Source organism: Tamandua tetradactyla, chromosome 3 (assembly GCF_023851605.1).
Source record: "Tamandua tetradactyla isolate mTamTet1 chromosome 3, mTamTet1.pri, whole genome shotgun sequence".
NCBI lineage: Eukaryota > Metazoa > Chordata > Mammalia > Pilosa > Myrmecophagidae > Tamandua > Tamandua tetradactyla.
In genome coordinates, this window is record NC_135329.1 from 47950213 (window position 1) to 47973742 (window position 23530).

At 36.7% G+C, this 23530-nt stretch overlaps 1 protein-coding gene and 1 pseudogene across 6 annotated transcripts in view; both read left to right on the forward strand.

The window, feature by feature from the left end:
- TRAPPC12 (trafficking protein particle complex subunit 12) overlaps window positions 1–23530 on the forward strand; it is a 186796-nt gene that overhangs the window by 63822 nt on the left and 99444 nt on the right. The window lies entirely within an intron of this gene.
- Window positions 194–16706, forward strand: LOC143677279 (U2 small nuclear ribonucleoprotein B'' pseudogene; annotated as a pseudogene).

The following is a 23530-nucleotide window of genomic DNA, read 5'->3' on the forward strand; positions in this document are numbered from 1 at the left end:
GTGCTAGGAGAAAAATATAAGTGAAATAGTGACTCCTTCCATGCTAAAGCAGTAGTATTAAGAGCTAAGAATGTTTACAATCACCTTGGTCCCCAGACACAGAATTGAGGTCAAAAAAAGAATAGGAGTAGTGTAGAACTGATACAGGAATGCTAATGAAGCAGAATACTGAGCCAGAAGCACATACCTCAGTCTTCAGAAAGTTTGGAGACTGCATGGACTACATTTCTTCCTCTGTAAAATGAAAATGAAATGGAGGCCCCCTAGACTCCTGCCAGATAATATTTTGTGCTGTTAATTATCTCACGGGATTATAGAGTTCTGGTTCCTAGAAAATTGGTATCAAATTAGTGTAAGTTTTTAAAATACAAGTATATTTCATTTATAGACTAATCAATATTCATCACAAAATTATTTAGCCTAATAAATGCATACTTAGTCAATAATAACAATTATCTGAGTAAATGTTTTATATTCACTCACCTGGGGGGGAATTATATTGTGAAAAACCATAATAGGAGCATAAACATTTTCTGCTTTCTATTTTCAGTTAGGAAAGAAGCCACTTTTTAAAAAGATTTATATTTACTGAAAAAATGAATAATTAAAATCATAGATTTTTGCTTCATTTTTAGTAGTAGTAGTGATCTAGTTTGCGCTATAGAAAACAACTTTGTATATGATCTCATAGCATGAGCTGAAGACATTTTATATACTATATTTTGCTATTTTAGTTACTTATGAAACATTTCACATTCGCAAAGTACTTGCAAATAATTTTAGTACACATTTAGATGTTTTATTAGTGATGAGTATTATATAGTGGATATAAAATAAGACAGGAGTCTTTACTGTGTAATATTTATTTGTTTCAAAAATATCTAAGTACCCATGACCAGATTTTCTCAGTTAAGTATTTTATACCCACACAGGTTTTAATTCATTTGGTGTCTGTAAAATAGATGGGTCCAGGGACCCATCTAGAGGTTGTAGGTTTTAGAGCGTTATCCTCGTGCATGGAAACTTTGTAGAATCTTATATAATGCCCTAGGTATTCTTTAGGATTGGCTGGAATGGTTTTGTTTGGGATTTGGCAAGTTATGATTGGTAGCAATGTCTAATTGAAGCATGCGTAAGAGTGACCTCCAGAGTAGCCTCTTGTGCTGGTTTGAAAGGATGTATGCCCCCTAGAAAAGCCATGTTTTAATCTAAATCCCATTTCATAAAGGCAGTATAATCCCTATTCAGTACTGTATGTTTGAAACTGTAATCAGATCATCTCCCTGGATATGTGATTTAATCAAGAGTGGTTGTTAAACTGGATTAAGTGATGGCATGTCTCCACCATTTGGGTGGGTCTTGATAAGTTTCTGGAGTCCTGTAAAAGAAGAAACATTTTGGAGAATAGGAGATTCAGAGAGAGCATAGAATGCTGCAGCACCACGAAGCACAGAGTCCATGAGCCAGCGACCTTTGGAGATGAAGAAGGAAAATGCCTCCCAGGGAGCTTCATGAAACTGGAAGCCAGGAGAAGAAGCTAGCAGATGATGACGTGTTTGCCATGTGCCCTTCCAACTGAGAGAAAAGCCCTGATCGTGTTTGCCATGTGCCTTTCCAGATGAGAGAGAAACTGTGTCTGTGTTTGCCATGTGCCTTCTTGCTTGAAAGAGAAACCCAGAACTCCATCGGCCTTCTTGAACCAAGATGTCTTTCCCTGGATGGATACCTTTGATTGGACATTTCTATAGACTTGCTTTAATTGGGACATTTTCTTGGCCTTAGAACTATAAACTAGCAACTCATTAAATTCCCCATTTTAAAAGCCATTCTGTTTCTGGTATATTGCATTCTGGCAGCTAGCAAAGTAGAATACCTCTCTAGTCTATTTGAATTCTCTCAGCTGCTGATACTTTATTAGTTACACTTCTTTTCCCCCTTTTTGTCAGAATGGAATTGTTGATCCCATGGTGCCAGGGCCAGGCTCATCCCTGGGAGTCATCTGCCACACCACCAGGGAGACTTTCATCCCTGGATGTCATGTCACATGTCGGTGGGGGAGGGGAATGGTTTCATTTGCAGAGTTGGGTTCCGAGGGAGAGAGGCCACATCTGAGCAATAGAAGAGGTCGTCTGGAAGTGACTCTTAGCCATACCTATAGGTAGCCTAAGCTTCTCCACTACATACATAAGCTTCACAAGAGCAAGCCTCAAGATCAAGGGCTTGGTCTATTGCTTTGGGTGTCCCTAATGTTTGGCTCAGTATCTGGGGTTTCCCTGGTGGTAAAGTTTAATAGTTCCACAATTTTTCTCCCCTCCCTCAATGGACTTTATCAATACTTTTTGATTCTCTTCTTTTTGTACTCTGGGATGTATCCAGGCATTACATTAAGCTATACAGGATTAAAGGCCCTCATCTTATTCTGGGCTCCCTGTGTAGGATTGTTTAAATGATCTATCCAGACAGGTTGAGTTAGATTATGTACTACAAAAAATTTACGTTCTGGACATAATAAAAATTTCTTCCTTTGGTCTCAGATAAGCTACTTTGGATAATTTTTACACATTCAATGTGTAGTATTGAATGCTAAAAATGCTACTAAAAATGCTACTGTGGCATTTTTAATTTTAGACCTGGTCTCTACACTGAGAACTTTGATGAAAATTAAGGACGGCTTTTAAGCAAAAGTAGGAAAATCTGACTGAGCTGTAAATGTTTGATACAAATAAGAAGTTGTACAATAATAAAAATAAGGGAAATTTATTACAACACCTTTACCAAACACTGATTAACCACTTGTTGTTTGCAGAAATCCGTATTCATCTTTGAGAGTTATACAAAAAAATAAATCACATATATCTGCCTTCAAGGTCTGACCAAGAAGAAAACAGTTTAGTGCTTTTAGTGCTCAGGAGGTAACTCCAGGATACTGGTAGAATTTAATAATTATGGTTAACAGTTTTTATTTGTATTTTTCTAAATAAAAATCTATATTCACAAAAATTAATACTGTACTTTATCTAACCAATATATGCCCTCTCTCTTTATCTAGAACTGTTCAATTTTTTGTTGCTTTTTATACTGAGTCTATTTGTGGTGGTCAAAACTTGAATCCTTAGAACCTGATCTTGCATTCTTTTATCCTAGGACAGCTAGACACTGGAGTGGTAAAGGAGTGATCTCACATTATCTTAGTTTCCCAAAGTCCTTTTTGAAACCTTTGATCAAAGATAGAATATTATTTGATCAGTTCAGTAGTATATGTAGTTCTTGTTAAATAGTGTTCAGTTTGTGATCAGTTTTATATATTTTGAAAAACTGGCCTATATTCACATACTCAACTGTAGAAAATTATAAACAAATTATGTGTAGTATTGAATGCTAAAAATTTATGTCCTAAGAAAACATCTGAGGTTATGGGAAAGTTTTGAATGGAAAAAATGTATACAAAGCAGTTTGTATTTAACAAAAAGAATAAATAGGGTGCACGGATGGTCCAGTGGTAGAATTCTCACCTTTCATGCCGGAGACCCAGGTTCAATTCCCGGACCATACACCCAATTGCAAGAATAACTACCAGATACCGTGCAGGCCTCAGGTTATTTGGACAACTTAAATGAAAACATGGATATCAGACCCAGTCATACAATTTATAGCAACAGTATGTATGACAATTAAAAAAGAAGAAATGGGGACTCCCAGGGGTGTCGACCTTCCTGGCAACGTGGGACAGAAATCCTAGAATGAGCTGGAACTCAGCATCAAGGAATTGAGAAAACCTTCTCAACCAAAAGGGGGAAGAGCGAAATGAGACAAAGTCAGTGACTGAGAGATTCCAAACAGAGTCGAGAGGTTATCCTGGAGGTTATTCTTACGCATTAAGTAGGTATCACCTTGTTAGTCAAGTCATAATGGAGAGACTGGAGGGAACTGCCTGAAAATGTGAAGCTGTGCTCCGGTGGCCATGTTTCTTGAAGATAATTGTATGATGATATGGCTTTTGCAGTGGGACTATGTGGTTGTGAAAGCCTTGTATCTGATGCTCCTTTTGTCTACCTTATCAGATGGACAAGTAAAACATATGGATTAAAAATAAATAAATAATAGAGGAAACAAATGTTTAAACAAATTTAGTAAATTGAGATGCTGGTGCTCGGTGAAGGAGAGGGGTAAGGAGTATGGTATGTATGAATTTTTTTCTGTCTTCTTTTTATTGCTTTTTCTGAATTGATTCAGATGTTCTAGGAAATGATCATGATGATGAATATACAACTATGTGACGATAGTGAGTTATTGATTATATAACAAGAACGGAATGATCGTATGATAAGAATGTGTTTGTATGTGGTTGTGTGTCATAAATAAAAAATAAATAACTTTTTAAAAAAGAGGGAGGGGTAAAGGGTATGGTATGCATGAATTTTTTTTCTGTTGTCTTTTTATTTCTTTTTTTGAATTGATGCAAATCTTCTAAGAAATGATCGTGATGATGAATATGCAACTATGTGATGATACTGTGAATTACTGATTATATATGTAGAACGAAATGATCATATGTTAAGAATGTTTGTGTTTCTTTGTCATTTTTTTTTTTTAATTTTTAAATACTGGTAGAGTCCCTTGAGGGTCCAATGGAAAAAAAAGTAGAACCATTAAACTTTCCCATCTGGGCAACCCCAGTTACCCTCTCAACCACTGGGGACTCCCAAGAAAATAGGCCAAGCCCCCCAAAAAAAGAAGAAGAAGAAATGAAGAGATCCCTGTATACCCTGTTTTCTCAGTTTGGCCATGTAGTAGATATTGTAGCTCTGAAGACTAAAGATGAGGGGTGGGGGGCAGGGCTTCATTATATTTGAAGAACTGGGCATGTCCTCAAATGCCTTGAGACAGTTACAATTTTATGGTAAACCAATACAAATCCAGTATACAAAAACAGATTCTAATATAATATCTAAAATGTGTGGCATGTTTGCTGACAAAGAAAAGAAAAAAGCCAAAACTGTGAAACAGACTGCAACTGCAAACAAAAGACCTGGTCTGGGAACACCAAATTCAGCTAACACCCAAGGAAATACAACACCAAGTCCTCAGGTTCCTGATTATCCTCCAAACTATATTTTATTCCTTAATAACTTATCAGAAGAGACTAACAAGATGATGTTATTCATGCTGTTTAATCTGTTCCCTGGTTTTAAGGCAGTCCATTTGGTACCTGAAAGATTTGACATTGCTTTTGTTGAATTTAAAAATGATGGGCAGGATGGTGCTGCCAGGGATGCATTACAAGGATTTCAGATCATACCATCCCACACCATGAAGATCACCTATGCCAAGAAATAAGATTTGGGACCGTCTTCTTTAAAAAAACTTTGTGTTATCTATCATGTTTGTTTTGATGGTCAGCCTTTTTTTTTTTAACGTGGTCAGGCTCTGGGAATTGAACCCAGGTCTCCAGCATGGCAGGCAAGAATTCTGCCTCTGAGCCACCATTGTACCACCTAGTCAGGCCATTTTTAATAATTGAGGATAGGACATAATGAAAGGAAACTTTTTGGGGCGGTCTTAAAAATTATCCAGTCTTTCTTTAGCCTTAATGAGGTGTGGAATACAAAGGCCTTAATTTTGTACAATAAACTTTTATTTGTATTTTTTTAAAAAAAAGAATACATACCAGAACATTCACAATGGATATATCATAGATCACAGTTGACTTTTTCTTTTTCATACTTTGCTGTTTACGATTTCTACAACATGGGGCCAGGTAGCATGTGGTGAGCATTAGATAGTATTTTTTTTAAGTATGGATGACAGTAACAACAGTATTCAGTAAGTATCAGTTCATATTATATTTCTCACTAGTACCTCATTACCCTAACCTCCTGCATTTCCTGTATTCTCAATATTAAATAATGATAGCACCCATTTACCCTAGACATAAACCTGGAAATTTTAGCTCCTAAATATATATTTTAAAATGTTTACTGTATAATATATGCACAAAGCAAAGAAAGAAAAAAGCAGTAGTTTTCAAAGCATTCTTCAACAAGTAGTTATAGGACAGATCTCAGAGTTTGTCATGAGCTACCATAACATCATCTCAGATAGCTCCTAAATATTTAATATAAATATTCTGTCTCCACTGTCATATTTCTTCCACTCCTGTGCTATATCAGGCCCTTCTTTCCTCATGCTTGTTTCACTCATCTTCTAGCCTAGTGATCTTCAAACATTTTTGCTTACATAAATCCCCCCCAAAAATAAGAAAAACTAGCTACCCCATGACACATTTTTAACTTGTCTAAAATGTGTCATCATAAATTTAAATTATTACAAAGGATGTAATTAATACCTAGCCTATTGTATGTTGCGTATGTGCTTTAAGTATATTTCCATCAAAATATACTATGGCAGATTAAGCTCATTCCATTTTTAGGAAATGCCTGTCTTGTGACCTACTTAGCAGTTGGTACTGTTAAAAGCAATCAGATCAGGCATGTTTTATCGTAGTAGAAATCTCACTTCATTTTTCAGTCCAAATACGCATATCAATATAATCCTGGCAACAATCATTCCACTTCTAAATTCTGATCTTTAGAGTTCTTTCTTCTACACAGCTATAAGAATGATCCTTTCATCCCTCCCCCTTTCCTGAAACCCTAGGGATCTGGTCCCTCTGCCTATCATCCTAAACTCACTTGCTGTTTCTCCACAGCCTTTCCATACTGCAGTCACACCCATCTTTGCAGCTTCTTGAATGCTCTCTGCTCATTTACCAGTTCATTTCTTCATTAACTCCACAAACTTCAGGTACTAACAGGGTAGCTTCATGTCCTTTTTCGACCTTCATGTCTTTATATGTTTTGTACCCTATATATGGGATCTTTTTTCCCTACCTTGTCTATCTGCATTACTCTAACTCATCTTGCAAGACTCACTTCTGTGATACTTCCCCCTGCTCCACCAGACTGGATTAGTGTCTCCCGTACTTGGGTATCCATAGCATACGTAGTTAGCAGTATCTAGCTAGCTAGACAGATTCATAATACACTGTTTTATAATTATTTATTTATAACCCTGTCCCTCATACCAAATTCATTTTGGCATTCCTCTCACCTACCATACAGTGTACTTCCTAATAGGTTGAATAAATGTTTATTGAGTAAGTGAATGGCAGAGTATTCCTATTTACGATATCAAGAAAGAGCTAGGACAGCTTTCTCAGTGAAGCTTACTGAATAAATTGCCTATACCAACTGATACCTTTGCCTGCCTACCTACAAACATCCTAACTTTCACAAATATGTATTTTTTTATTCTTTTTCTCAAAAGTTTTCAGTAACTTAATGCCTACGGAGTTTTCTTTTAACTATTATGAATTCTTGTGCATTTCATATTGTCATCTGTCCTTCTTGAAATCTAAGTTCTAGAAAAACTACACGGTCCTGCTTTTACTGCCTTTCTAAGCATTCCTTTTCTCTCACTTTCAAGTTTACTCGCTCCTAAATGGGCATTTCTCAAAGCTCAACCATGAGTTTTCTGTTCATCTTTGTTCACCCCTTTCAGAAGGAGAATCTGTATCTAACTGGATTAGTTTCTACCTATATGTATTCTACTCCCAAATCTACTTCTCCAATTTTGTCTTCTCTCCTAGACTCAGTCTTTACTTGTACATGTTTACTTCTATTGGCATGCTCCACCATTTTCTGTACTTTTGTAAAACCCAACGAATCTTTCTTCTGCCTGCATCACCATGTCCTACCCCCATACCTCTTATCAGTGGTGATATGACCCACTAACCACCCAGACTTAAAATTTAGGTTTTCTCTTTTGTTTAATTTCTCCATCTCTTCATCCTCCATATCATACTAGTAACTTAATCCTACTGAATCTCTTTAGTGGGCTGCTCCTTTTGTAAAATTCAATTAAAATAATTATGAGAAAAATGAAATTAAAAATATATACCAAAACAAGCCCCCCTTTTTATAAATATTAGATTCAATAGGCATAATACTGTTTTAAGTTGCTATATACGTTTCTCCGCTTCTATAGTTTTATCATCATGTACCAATAACAAACCATTCAAGGACTAACATCAATCCATAGGTCCCTCTTAAATAATAATGCCTAGACCAAGGTTTTGGCAACTATTTTCTGCAAAGGGCCAGATAGTAAATATTTCAGGTTTTGTGGGTCATGCTGTCTCTATCACAATATTCAGCTCTACCATTATAGCACAAAAGCATTTATAGATGGCATGTAAACAAATGAATGAGGCTATGTTTCATTAAAACTTTATTTGAAAAAACAGATAACACACTGAATTTGGCCCACAGACCATACATAGATTGCCAAATCCTTGGCTAGACTACTAGAATATCTTCTTTACTGGTTTGCTTATATCTACTCTCCTCCTCCCTTAAATTCATTCCCCATCATGGCAAGTAGGGACCCAGTTAGTGACAGACCGTTCCAATATGAAAAAATTAGAATTAGCCCAAACACCCCTAAAGAGAGGGATGGAAAGATCAAAGGTGCTGGTGGAGTTATACAGTGAAGATAGGATTTAACAAATGAATATGAATGGTAAATCATTACACTGGTATCTCTTTTCATCTCCAGTATCTTAGAGCTAGAAGTAAAAACCTAAAATTGTGGAATAGTAGCCCATGTCAAGCTCTGAAATATGTTCTACAACTAATTGTGGTGTTGTGCTTTGAAATTTATTGCTTTTTTGTATATATGTTATTTTTCACCAAAAAAAAGGAAAAAAAGTCAGTTGTGATGATAAAAAAAACTATTTAAGCCTTCTAGCCCGCCTATATTCTGGAGCAGCTAGAAGGAAAAATCTGAGAGGATCATATGGTATCCCATGATAAACTCTGGGATCTGTCCTATAACTTCTTGTTGAAGAGTGCTTTGAAAACTATTCTCTTTTATTTGTTTGTTTTGGATACATATTATACTATACAATAAAAGAGTTAAGAAAAAATCCTTTTCCTCAACAACACTGGTAAAGCATGGCCAAGAACTGATCACAGCTTTTGATTCTTGAATTCAGATCACTGTGACCCAGCTCTGAGCTACTGTTTCCACCTGCCCCATAAAAAAGCAATAGCAGCGGCAGCCACTGTTTCAACTCCACTTCCAACAGGGGCAGGGTGTGGAGATTTACAATACAATGCCTCTTTAGCAGAGTGGGGAAAACTTTCCTGAAGCTTACCGCATGCTGAGCCAGCCAGGAAAGCACAGCTTTAAAAGTAGTCAAAAAGGCTTTGGGCATCTTTCCTGATCATCTCCCCAGGGCAATCTGGAGAAAGGCTACCTCCCCTCTATGGATTCCAGGTCTTGTTTCAGCTGGGAAATACTAACTTGGGAAAGTGCTCTGTGGGGTGACTCTTCTCCCAGAATTTGCACTCCAGGCAAAAGCAGCAAGGGACAACAAAAGGAGTACAGAAAAAGAAAAAAAAAAAACTATAGAAGCAAACCAAAACAGGACAGATCAATTTCTGGAGAAGGAACAGAAGAAAGGAAGCTTTATCCTAGGGGTGAAACAATTGCACAAATAAAAATTATACTATATATCCAGGGAAAGAATCAGATGATGAAGAGTTGAAAAATGTCTGCTCAGAAAACACAGACTATTCTAGAATAAGTTAAACCAAGTGTCAACAGCCTTAACACAATATCAATCAATGATAATACCCTAGGCAAAATAGAGAAACTGACCTTCAGAGTAAACTCATCAAGATAATCAGCAAAAAATTACAAGCCATATTAAGAAACAGGAAGATATGGCCCAAAGAACAAATTAATACTTCAGTGGTAACGCAGAACTAGGAACAACTAATAAAATATGTTCACAAAATTTCCCAAATCAGTCCAAGAAGATGAAGGAAAAATGACTAAAGAAATATAGAATAATAAGAAGGCACTGTGTGAACATAAAGAAAATTTTAAAATATAAAAAGAAACAAAACTTATAGGAATGAAGGCACAATAGAAGAGATTAAAAATAATCTAGAAGCATCAAATGGCATATTTGAACAGGCAGACAAAAGAATAAGCAAACTAGAAGATAGGACAATTCAAACTCCTACAGAAGAAAAAATAGAGAAAAGAATGGAAAAATTGGGCAGGGTTTTTACAGATTCAGTAACAGCAGAAAAAGCACAAACATACATGTCATGGCTGTTGCAGAAGAGGAGAATGGGAAGGAGATAGAAAGAATGTTTGAGGAAATAATGGCCAAAAATTTCCCAACTCTTATGAAAGACAGAAATATACATGTGCAAGAAGTGCAGCATACTCCAAACAAAATAAATGCTAATAGACCTACTTCGAGACACCTACTAATTAGATTGTCAAATGCCAAACATAGGGAATCCTGTAAGCAACAAGAGAAAAGCAATTCATCACAATCAAGGGACCCGCAATAAGACTACATGTCGATTTCTCATCAGAAACCATGGAGGGAAGATGACAGTAGAATGATAAATATAAGGATCTGATAGAGAAAAACTGCTAGCCAAGAATTCTTTTTCCGGCAAAACTGGGAGCCCCATGGCAGGACTTTAGCCTTAGGGATGGGTGGAATACAAAAAGGCAGCAAGAAAGAGCTTCCAGAATGGAGGATCAAGAAGAAACTGCAAATTCTTCTCTGAAAAGCAGCAAGTAGCCAGGCAGAAACTACTCAATTCAACTATTTAGGGACCCACGGACAGGGGAGAATATTTTAAGGCTTTATTCATCAGTCAGTGAGGAATGAAGAGTCCTGAAAATTGTAGTCAGAGACTTTGTTTTCAGCCCTGGGTCCTAGTGTCCAACCTCCCCCTTGAGGGAAGCAGCAGCTGAGGGCCCAATTCTTGCCTGGGGGAAGTCTGTAGACTGAGCTATCTGAGGGAATCCTCTGCTGCAACTAAAATGGGAGACCAAGCCCCACACTGAGCCCGGAGAAATGTGGGCACAGGAACATGGCAGTTGCAGCCCTGCATGGTCAGATGCTACTAGGCTCCAGGAGATAAACAGCCTCTGATGACAATTAAGTCACGAAACATCACCATCTGCTTGGCAGGCTGGGAAGTGCAAGGGCACAGCAGGGCTTTTCAGAGCCTCCCCAGACCCAGTCACAGACCCATTGGAGCTGATCTACAACCCCTGCATGGTTACCAGCCCAGTTTTGGCTGAGAAATACCGATGACCCAGTTGTCAAAGCAGTACCCTAAAATAAACCCAGGCAACAACTAAACCTTAGACAAGAGAGAGAAATTGACCTTCAGAATAGACCCATCAAAATAATAAGATGACTCGATATCAGCAAAAAATCACAAGGCATATTAAAACTCAGGAAAAAATGGCCCAGTCAAGGAAACAGATCAAAAAATTGGAGGAGATACAGAATCTGCAACAATTAATCAAAGATGTACAAACAAACCTACTGAATCAATTCAAGAAAATGAAGGAAAATATGTATAAAGGGATAGAGTATAAGAAGACACTGAAGAGCATACAGAAGAATTTAAAAGAATAGAAAATAGATATTATGGGAATAAAAGACACTGTAGATGAAATAATATAGTGGAGACACACAACAGCAGATTTAAATAGGCAAAAGAAAAAATCAACAAGCTAGAAGACAGGTCAACCAAATGTGATCAAAAGAACGAATGAAGAAAAAATGGAAATATTTGAGCACAATCTCAGAGAAATAATTAACAACACAAATATACACATTGTGGATGTCCCAAAAGGAAAAGAGAAGGGAAAAGGACCAGGAAGAATATTTGAAGAAATAAGAACTGAAAATTTCCCAACCCTTATAACAGACATAAATATTAAAATCCAAGAATGTACTCCAAACAGAATAAATCCGAATACACACAATCCAAGACACATAGTAATCAGACTGTCATATACCAGTGAAAAGGAAAAAATTCTGAAAGCAGCAAGAGAAAAGTGTTTCAGCATATGCAAGGCAAGTCAAGTAAGACTAAGTGCTGATTTATCATCAGATACCATGGATGCAAAATGGCAGTGGTATGATGTATTTAAGATACCAAAACAAAAAAAAATGCCAGTCAAGGATTCTCTTCTATCCAGCAAAGCTGTCCTTCAGAAATGAGGGAGAATTTAAAATATTCACAGTTAAAAGAACATGTTAGTAAGACCAGTCCTAGAAGAACTACTAAATGGAGCCAGGTGAAAAGAAGACAGGAAAGAGAGGTCTGGAGGAGGGTACAGAATTGAAGACTATTAGTAAGGGTAACTTAAAGGATAAAAATAGAGGAAAAAAAATAGATCTAACAACAACAAAAAAAAATAGATACAACAACACCAAAAAAAGAATGAGATGGTTGATAGAGAACTGCCCTTAAAGTAACTTTCAATGTTAATGGATTAACTCCTGTATCAAAAGATATGAATTGGCAGAATGAATTTAAAAATATGATCCCTCTATATGCCATTTACAAGGGACTTATCTTAGACCCAAAGATTCAGACAGTTTGAAAGTAAAAGGATGGAAACTTTTTAAAGTAAAACTTTTTAAGTAAAAGGATGGTCCACATAACCAAAAGAAAGCTGGGATAGCTATACTAATACCAGACAAAACAGACTTTAAATGCAAAACTGTTTATAAGAGATAAAGAAGGACATTTTCAATTCAACAAGAAATAACAATCATGAATATCTATGTGCCTGATCAAGGTGCCCCAAAGTACAGGAGGTAAACAATGGCAAAACTGAAGGAAGTAATGGATGACGCTACCATAATAGTGGCAGACTTCACCACACCACTCTTCAATAGATAGAACTAGTAAACAGAGAATCAATAAAGAAACACAGAACATAAATAATATGATAAATGATCTAGACCTACCAGACATACATAGAACACTGCATTCCAAAACAGCAGCATACACATTCTTCTGGAATGTTCATGGAACATTCTCAAGCATAGACCATATGCTGGGGCACAAAACAGGTCTTAATCAATTTTAAAAGATTGAAATTAAACAAAGTACTTTCTCTAGTCCTAATGAAATGAAGTTGGAAATCAATAGCAAATGGAAAATCAACAAATATAGAAATATATGGAGGTTAAACAATATGCTCTTAAACAATCAGTGGATCAAAGAAAAAATTGCAAGAGAAATCAGTAAACATGCTGAGACGAATGAAAACGAGAATACAACATAACAAAACTTATGGGATGCAGTGAAGGCAGTGATGAGGAAAATTTATAACCTCAAACACCCACATTTAAAAGGAGGAAAGAGCTAAATTCAATAACCTAACTGAACAACTGGAGACAGAACAGCAAACTAATTCCAAAGCAAGCAGATGAAAAGAAATAGCAAATATTAGAGCAGAAATTAATGAAACAGAGAATAAAACAATAGAGAGAAACAAACCAAAAGTTGGTTCTTTAAGAACATCAATAAAGTTGACAAACCCTCAGCCAAACTGACAAAGACAAAAAGAGAAAAGCTGCAAGTAAAATCAGAAGCAAGGTCATTACCACAGACCCTGAAGAAATAAAAAAAATCATAAGTGCTTAATATGAGCACCTGTAGGCCAACAAGTTAGACAACTTAGATGAGATGAACAACTTCCTACAAACACATGAGCAACCTACACTGACTCAAGAAGAAATAGGCCTCAACAAACTAATCACAAGTCAGTCATCAAAAACCTACCAACATGGTTCCACAGGAGGCTAGGGGTGGGTTTGCCATATGATCCTGAAACCCCATTGCTCAGTATATACCCAGAGGAACTGCATATGAAGACATGAATGGACATTTGCACACTGGTGTTTCTGTTGACAGTGTTCCTTATCCACATTAAGTCGAGGTGGCCAAAGGGTACAACAATTGAGGAATGGAAATGGAAACTATGGTGTTTACATGCGGTGCACTACTGGCCCACAAGAAAGAATGAAGTTGTGAGGTGTGCAACTAGGTGACTGAAGCTTAAGAGCTGAATGTTGAATGAAATGTTAGGGAAAAAAAGACAACTATTATCATGCCTCAATCATATGGACTAACTATAATATAAAAACTCCGTAAACTGAGGTCGAGAGCATGGGTTATCAGGTTTGGGCTTACTGTAAAGCATCCTAGATTGTAAGCTCTTACAGCAATCACATATGTTCATGAAATGTAACTTTTAATTCTAAACTCTGAGATATTGAGCTGTTTGTATATAATATAATCTTTCCCAGGAACTTTGGATACTTATATGACACCTGAGATAGAGTTAGAGCTCTGAAGCTATGAAAGTGAGCAGTACCCCATACAGGAACTGTTTAAAAAGTTGAAAAATGGATCAGATGTCAACTGGAGATATGAATGAAGCTGATATGGATAGGACCAAGATATACTAGAAGACTGGGTAAAGGATGAGATCATCCATATTTTAAAACTCAACTTCTGGGTGAGACTAAAGGGTGAGATGTTTTTTGGTGCAAAATTTATATTTTGGATAGTGCATTTCCTAATTTAACTTTTGAGTTCAATTTAGTTGAATACCATAAGTACATGGAATCTTGAATAGGGAGTGAGATTTTGATGATTTGTCCAGGTTAGTGTGATGCCCCATAAATCCCAGAGCAATTTAGGCAGTGATTAAAGGAGTATTTGCAAAGTCCCCTTGGAGGAATGGAAAGAAAGGAGGAAATATTCAATTCTCCATTTGGAGAATTTCTAATACTCTTGCAAGCAGTGGGGACAACCAAATCAATAGGCCAAGCCCTCAATCCTGGGGTTCACCCCTATGACACTTATTCCTGTAAAGGATAGGCTAAGCCTACTTAAAATTATACATAAGAGTCACCCCCCCACCCCAGAGAACCTCTGTTGTTGCTCAGATGTGGCCTCTCTCTCTAAGCCAACTCAGCATGTGAACTCACTGTCTTTCCTCCTACATGGGACATGACTCCCACGAATGTAAATCTCTCAGCAGAGTGGGGCAGAAAGCCTGGGATAAGCCAGGACTCGGTATCAAAAGATTGAGAAAGCCTCCTGACCAAATGGGGGAAGAGAGAAATGAGAAAAAATAAAAGTTTCAGTGGCTGACAGATTTCAAACAGAGTTGAAGGTTATCCTGGAGGTTTTTCTTATGCATTATATAGATACCCCTTTTTTAGTTTATGGTCTGTTGGACTGACTAGAGGGAAATACCTGAAACTGTTGAGCTGTATTCCAGTAGCCTAGATTCTTGAAGACGATTGTATGAAGGTATAACATTTACAAAGTGACTGTGTCATTCTGAGAACCTTATTTCTGATGTTCCTTATATCCAGGATATGGACTGATGAGTAAAAAATATGGATAAAAATAAATAAATAATAGGGGCAAAAGGTTAAAATAACTGGGTAGATGGAAACACTAGTGGTCAATGAGATGGAGGAGTAATGAATATGGTATGTATGAGTTTTTTCTTTTTATTTCTTTTTCTGGAGTGATGCAAATGTTCAAAAAAATAATCATGGTGATGAATACACAACTATGTGATGATATTGTAAGCCCTTGATTGTGCACCATGTATAGAAAGTATATGTGTGAAGATAAAATAAAATAAAAATCTGCCAACAAAATAAAGCCCAGGACTAGACAAATTTACAAGCAGATTTTACCAAACATTTCAAAAAGAATTAATACCATTCCTGCTAAAACTCTTCCAAAAATTGAAAAGGGAACACTACCTAACTCATTCTATGAAGCCTACATTACTCCAATACCAGAGCTGGATAAAGATACTATAAGAAGAGAAAACTTCAGACCAGTCTCTCTCATGAATATAAATACAAAAATCCTCAACAAAATACTTACTAATAGAATCTATCAGTATATTAAAAGAATTATACACATGACCAAATGTGTTTTATTCCAGGTATGAAAGACTGGTCCAACATAAGAAAATTAGTGTAATATACCACATTAATAATCTGAAAGGAAAAAACCATATGATCATCTCAATTAACACAGAAAAGGCATTTGACAGAATACAGCATCCTTTCATGATACAAACATTTCAAAAAGTAAGAATCGAAAGAAACTTCCTAATGTGATAAAGAGCATATATGAAAAACCTGCAACTGGCATCATACTCAGTGGTGAGGGACTGAAAGTTTTCCCACTGTGATCAGAAACAAGACAAGGATGCCCAGTGTCACAACTACTATTCAGTATTGTGCTAGAGCACATGTTCTAGCTAGAGCAGTTAGGCAAGAAAAAGAATGAAGTGATCCAAATTGGAAAGGAAGAAGTAAAGCTATCACTATTTGCAGATGACATGATCCAATATTTAGAAAATTCAGGAAGAACAACAGCAGTGCTATTTGAGCTAATAAGCAAGTTCAACTAAGTAGCAGGATACAAGATCAAAACAAAAAAATCAATGATGTTTCTATACACTAATAATGAGCTATCTGAGGAGGTAATCAAAATAAATATGTTTACAGTAGCACCCAAAAAAATTAGATATGTAAGAATAAACCTAACCAAGGACATAGAGGACTTATACACAGAAAACTACAAACCATTCCTAAAAGGAATCAAAGAAGACCTGGATACATGGAAAGACATTCTGTGTCCATTTGGAAGGCTAAATGTCATTAAGATGTCAGTTCTACCCAAAATTGATCTACAGACTCAATGCAATGCCAGCCAGAATCCTAACAGACTACTTTGCAAAAAAAAAAAGAAGAAGCTAATTATCAATTTTATTTGCATGGGTAAGGATCTTCAGAACATCTTGAAAAAGAAGAATGAAGTGAGAGATCCGGATATCCATAACCAAAAGAAGGAAAGAAAGGATTCCTGTATCACACCCTATTCAAAAATTAACTCAAGATGGATCAAAGACCAAAATATAAGGGCCAGTACTATAAAACTCCTAGAAGAAAATATAGGGAAACATCTTCAAGATCTAGTAATAGGCGATATTACTAGACTAGTTTCTTAGACTTTACACCCAAAACACAAGCAACAAAAGAAAAAATAGATAAATGGGAACTCCTCAAAATTGAATACTTCACTGCTTCAAAGGACGTTATCAAAAGGGTGAAAAGACAACCAACTCAATGTGAGAAAACATTTGAAAACCACATATCTGATAAGGGTTTGATATCCAGTATTATAAAGAAATCCTACAGCTCAACCACTGAAAAGTCAAATAACCCAATTTAAAAAAGGACATGAACAGACATTTCTCCAAAGAGGAAATGTAGATGGCTAAGAAGCACATGAAGAAATGCTCAACTTTACTAATATGGAAATACAAATCAAAATCAGAATGTAATATCATCTCACACATACTAGAATGACCTCTATTAAACAAGCAGTTACAAGTTTTGGATTGGATGTAGAGAAATTGAAACACTTATTCACTGCTGGTGGGAATGTAAAATGATACATTCTCTATGGAGGACAGTTTGACAGTTCCTCAGGAAGGTAAGTATAGAGTTGCCTTACAACCTGGCAATCCCCGCTTACTCAGTATACACCTGAAAGATCTGAAATCAGGAATGTGAATAGATATTTGCACACCGATGTTTATAGTGGCATTATTGACAGTTGCCAAAAGATGGAAACAATCCAACTGTCCATTAAAAATGACTGGATAAACAAAATGTGGTATATATATATAGATATATATATATGATGCAATATTATTCATCAGTGAGAAGAAATGAGGTCCTGAAGCCTGCGACAACATGGGTGAACCTTAAGGACATTTTGTTAAATGAAATAAGTAAGACACTAAAGGACAAATATTTTACAATCTTACTCAATGTGAACTAATTATAATACGTAAAGTTATATACATAAAGGCTATAGGTCACTAGGATATAGAATGAGACTAAAAAATGGGAGCAGTCGCTTTATGTGTGCAGAATGTTTAACTAGATTGAATGTAAACATTTGGAAATGGACAGATATGATAGTAGGGCATTATTATGGGAATAATTAACAGTACTGGATGGTGTGTGACTGTAGCAGAAAGGGAAAGTTTATGTATATCGCCAGGAGGAAAGTTAGAGGTTAAAATGTGGGAAAGTATAACACAGTGAAGCTTGCAGTAGACAATGCCTGTGATTAACTGTACAAATATTTTTTATAAGTTTTTTTTCATGAACTATAGCAGATGCGTAAAGTTCTGCTGTTACAAGGAGTTATAGTAGAAGGATATATGGGGGAAAAATGTATCTACCACAAACTGTGTACTGGAGCAGTAATATTTTAATGCTCTTTCATCAACAGTATCAAATATACCACACAAAAACTATGAGTCAGTAGTATGGAGGATAAGAAGTATGGGAGGATTATGGTTTCTTTTGTATTTTTGTTTTTTTTTCAGGGGTGATGAAAATGTTCTCAGTTGTGCATGCATGGGACTGCATGTACAACTATGGGATGATACTGTGAACCAGTGATTGTATACTTCAGGTGGTTTCTATGCTATGTGAATATATCTCAATAAAACTGCATTTTAAAAAATGATGGAGAGTTTAAAATACTCATAAATAAACAGAAACTGAGAGATTTCATCAACAAGATACCTGCCCTACGAGAAATACTAAAGGGAGTTCTGCAGGCTGAAAGGAAGAGACAGGAGAGAGAGGTGCATGGAAGAGAGTGTAGAAATGAAGAGTATCAGTGGGGTTAACAAAAAGGAGAAAAAGAGAGACAAAAATATGATATATGACATAAAAGCCAAAGCATAAAATGGTTGAAGTAAGTACTGCCTATACAATAATGAAATTGAATGTTAATGGACTAAACTCCCCAATCAAAAGACCCAGATTGGCTGAATGGAATTTTTAAAAATAATCCATTTATATGCTGTCTATAGGAGACTCACCTTAGACCCAAGGACACAAGTAGATTGTAAGTGAAAGGTTGGAAAAAGATATTCCGTACAAACAGTAGCCAGAACAGAGCTGGGTGGCTATACTAATATTGAGAAAAATACACTTTAAATGCAAGACTGTTATGAGAGACAAAGAAGGATACTATATAGTAATAAAAGGGGCAATCCACCAAAAAGAAATAACAAAAATCATTAATATTTGTTCCTGTCCCTGGTGCCCCAAATACACAAGTTGAACACTGGCAAAATTCAAGGGAGAATCATCTCTACAGAAATAACTGGAGACTTCAATTTACCACTGTCATCATATATGACAACATCACTATATATAACATCAACATTATATAGACCATCAGAGGATTAATAAAGAAATAGGAGCACTTATTTACTGCTGGTGGGAATGGTGCAGTTGCTGTGGCAGACAGTTTGGCAGTTCCTCGGGAAGCTAAGTACAGAATTGCCATATGTTTTGGTAATCCCACTATTAAATGTATACTGTGCCCAAAAGAAACTGAAAGCAGGGACTCAAACAGACATTTGCACACCAATGTTCATAGGAGCATTATTCATCACTGCCAATAGAGGGAAGCAACCCAAGTGTCCTTCAACCAATGAATAGATAAACAAAATGTGGTATATACATGTGGTGGAATGTTATTCAGCAGTAAGAAGGAATGAATTGCTGGTGCATGCAACAAAATGGATGGACCTTAAGGACATTATCCCTACTGAAATAAGTCAGACACAAAAGGGCAAATACTATATGATCTCACTCATGTAAACTAATTCTAATAAGCAAATTCATTGAGTTAGATTCCAGAACATAAAGATGGATAATGGGGAGCTGATGCTTAATTTGTGCAGCGTTTCTATTCAGGTTGATTGCAAAGGTTCTGAAATGGTTTGTGATGGTAGCATATTATTGTGAGTGTAATTAACAGTTCTGAATTATATATGTGTATGGGTTGAAAGGGAAAGTTTGGCATCACGTATGTTATCAGAAGGAAAGTCATAAGATAAAACATGGAACTGTATAACACAGTGAACCCTGTTGTGGACAATGCACTGGGGTTAATAGTATAAGAATAAAATTCTTCTTTCATGCATTATAACAAATATATGACATTAATATAAGGTGTTAATATTAGGGCAGTATATGGAAAAACATACACCTAATGTAAGTGGTGGACATAGTTAACACTTTCTTTAAAATACTTTCATTAACTGTAGCTAAGATAATCACACTAATGCAAGGTGTCAACAGTTGGGGAAGGTTATGGTAATGTATTTTTTACATGCCTTTTCAGTAAACTTACAACTTCTCTGATTAAAAAAAAATAATTTAAAAAAACATGCTAAATGAAAGAAACTAAAAAGACTGCATATTATATGATTCCAGTTATATAAAATATAAGTATAAATAAATCTATAGAGACAGAGCTAGATTAGTTGTTATGTAGGGCTGGGGAAGGATGGAGGGATTCAAAGATGACTGCTAAGAAGTATGAGGTTTTTCTTTTTGGATTAATGAAAATGTTTGAAAATTGTGGTGATGATTGCACAACTCTGAATATACTAAATTGCGTGTATACCATTGATTGTGCAGTTTGGATGGATTGTATGGTATATGACTATATCTCAATTAAACTACTTTTTAAAAATCAGCAATCAAGTTAAAAAACAATCAGTAATTATCCCATCAGAAAAAAAAATGTAATTATGAACATATCACCCCCTGCTTTCCATTACTTTTAGAAGGCCTACAGAGGCCTGCATTGTCCATCCCTTACCAACTTTGTCAGCTTTATGCCACCCCAACTCTCAGTGTGTTCCACTCTTGCTGCACTGGCCTTAACTCATTGCTGCTTTGACACACCATACTTTTCTTTCATGCAGGGACTTCTGCTAGGAGGAAATATGTTTTAGATTTCAGCGTAAGAGAAATTTTTTTAGGGAAGATATCCTAACTTCTGTTTAGATGAGATGCCACTAAAAGGAAAGGCTAGAGATATTTAGCATAGAGAATCAGGGAAGAGAAGGATAATTACTTGCCCATTGCTATAGGATCTGGTTACATATATATATATATATATATATAAAACTGGTTTGTCCTTGGCGGATAAATCTTTCACTCTCACTTTTTCACATTTGCAATTCAAAGAGAGTATATATAGCCATTTTTACTATACAACATGACTATTCCACTGGATTTAGGCTAGAGAAATTATGTGAAGGTAGTTTCAGAAGATTATTTCATTTGCTAGATGAAGAGAGACTGAAACCCAGGAAAAGTTAGTGACTTGTATAACGTTACACTGCTAATTAGTAATAGAGCTAGAGTTGTCCCAAAGTTCCTAACCCCTTACCAGTGTTTTATCCTTATATGTTATGACTTCATTAGCACACACATGCCCATGCACGCGTTCAAAAGATAAAAACAGAAAAGGAAAAATGTGAAAGGTATTTCTATGAGGAGCTGGTATTAATCCTAGCTGACAACATTATTATTTTTTTAATCATTAATTCAAACTAATAGGGAGGAAGAGGCAGAATTTATGTAAGCCCAATTTTGAAATTTTTTAAAATACCTTATTAACATTTGGGACGGGGAGTGAGGGTATGCATGGGCCGGGAGTCAAACCTGGGTCTCTTGCATGGCAGGTGGGCATTCTACCACTGAACCACCAGTGCACCCTATTGTTAACATTTTTAATGTTTACTTCATAACTGGCACTGTACTGAGTGCTTTCATGTATATTATTATATTTAGCCCTCACATCAATGGGGTGGAATAGATTACCTCAGCTCTATAAATTCAAAATAACACTGAGCCGACAAGTTTAAGTGGCTCTTACAAAAGTTAAAACCTACATCTCCTTACTACAGTATACTCTTCAGCTGCTTCTCCAGAAGTTATAGTGTCTAAATTAGCTCGTGTCCAGGGGAATCCCAAATAAAGGGATTTCAGACTACTTTACTGAAAAAAATTGAAAATAATTTTCCTTTCATAAGCTCTTCAACAGCAGGACCCATGTTTTCCATATGCTTTCTGCTTAGGATTCTGCCTGGTTTGTAGAAGATGCCCAATAAACAACAGTGTATGAGTGAGTTAGTATACAAAATTGGTGTATCTCATATTCTAATATGTATTTTTAATTTAATCATGTCACTTCCTTGCCTAAAACCCTTCGGTGGTTACCCATTGCCCTTAGGATAAATCCAAAATCTCTCCCATGGCCTGAGGCCCTGCCTACACTTTCATTCTCCTGTGTCACCACTCTGTCTTCACTGCTTCTTGTCCCAGTCATCCTGGATTTATTTCACTTCTTCAAATGCACTCTGTTCTTTAAGATGCCTCCAAGCATTCACTTATACAGTTCTCTCTGCCTAGAGAGTCTTTCTCCCCTTCTTGAACTAGCTTATTCCTCGTCATTTTTCAGGTCTTAGCCTAAATGTCTATTACCTTGACAAAACTTCCATTACTGGGCGGGCCATGGTGGCTCAGCAGGTAAGAGTGCTTGCCTGCCATGCCTGAGGACCCAGGTTCAATTCCCGGTGCCTGCCCATGTAAAAAAAAAGAAAAAAAAAACTTCCATTACCATCACTCCCACCTGAGACTAATGTAGATTGCCCAGTTACATACTCCCTGATACTCTCTACCTCTTGTTTGAGAAATGCTTTCCAAGCACACAAAATCATTTCTTTTTTGTTTGTTTGTTTGTTAATTGCAGTCTTATTTGTAATTGTAAAAATTGTAAGCCATTAAGAAGCCTTTATTAGGTGAAGGCATAAATAAACTGTAAGACATCCATACAATGGTGCAATAAAAATCGTAGTTAACTTCTGGGTCAAGATGGCGGCTTAACAACGAGCGTGTTTTAGTTCGTCCTCCAGAACAACTACTAAATAACCAGAAACAGTACAGAACAGCTCCCGGAGCCACAATAGTGACCAGACACACAGCATACCCCAGTCTGGACCAGCTGGACTGACTGCGAGCACCCCCCAGAACCATGAGTTCCCAAAGCTGTGGTAGCCAGCACCTCTACCCCTCAGGTTGCTTCCCAGAGGGAAAGGAAAGGACTTTACCAGCAGCAGGGACTGGGCAAAATCAAACGCCAATTGTGGAACTAATTAACAAATTCTGACTACTAAAAATAGGCCCCCAGCTTAGGTGAACCTGATCAAAGCAGAGGTTGCTCATTCTTGCCCCAGCGCCAAGGAGGCAAGACTGACAGAAAAAGGGGGGGAAAAAAAAGAAGGAAACAGAGGTTTCTGTGGCTGTATATCTACAAAGACTTGACTGCCTCTGGATACAGCGGCAGGACTTTTCAGGCTGCAACTGCCCCAGGCATAGACAGAAGTGAGCTCTTTTGGGGGCTTATCTGGAACTTGTGCCTTCCCCAGGGGAGGGGTGAAGCCCCGCCCAGGTGGAATCCCCCCATCAAGGAATTCAAACACCAGGGCTTGGTAATTTGAAGCCATTAAAACCAGCCCACAACCTCTCCTCTGTCTCCACCATGCCCCCATCAGGAGAGTCTGTCAAAGTTAAAGGTACCGCATCATCTTATCCTGGTGGGACCTGCAGTCAGACAAGCGCCACATACTGGGCAGGATAAGAAAAACAGAGTCCAGAGACTTCACAGGAAAGTCTTTCAAC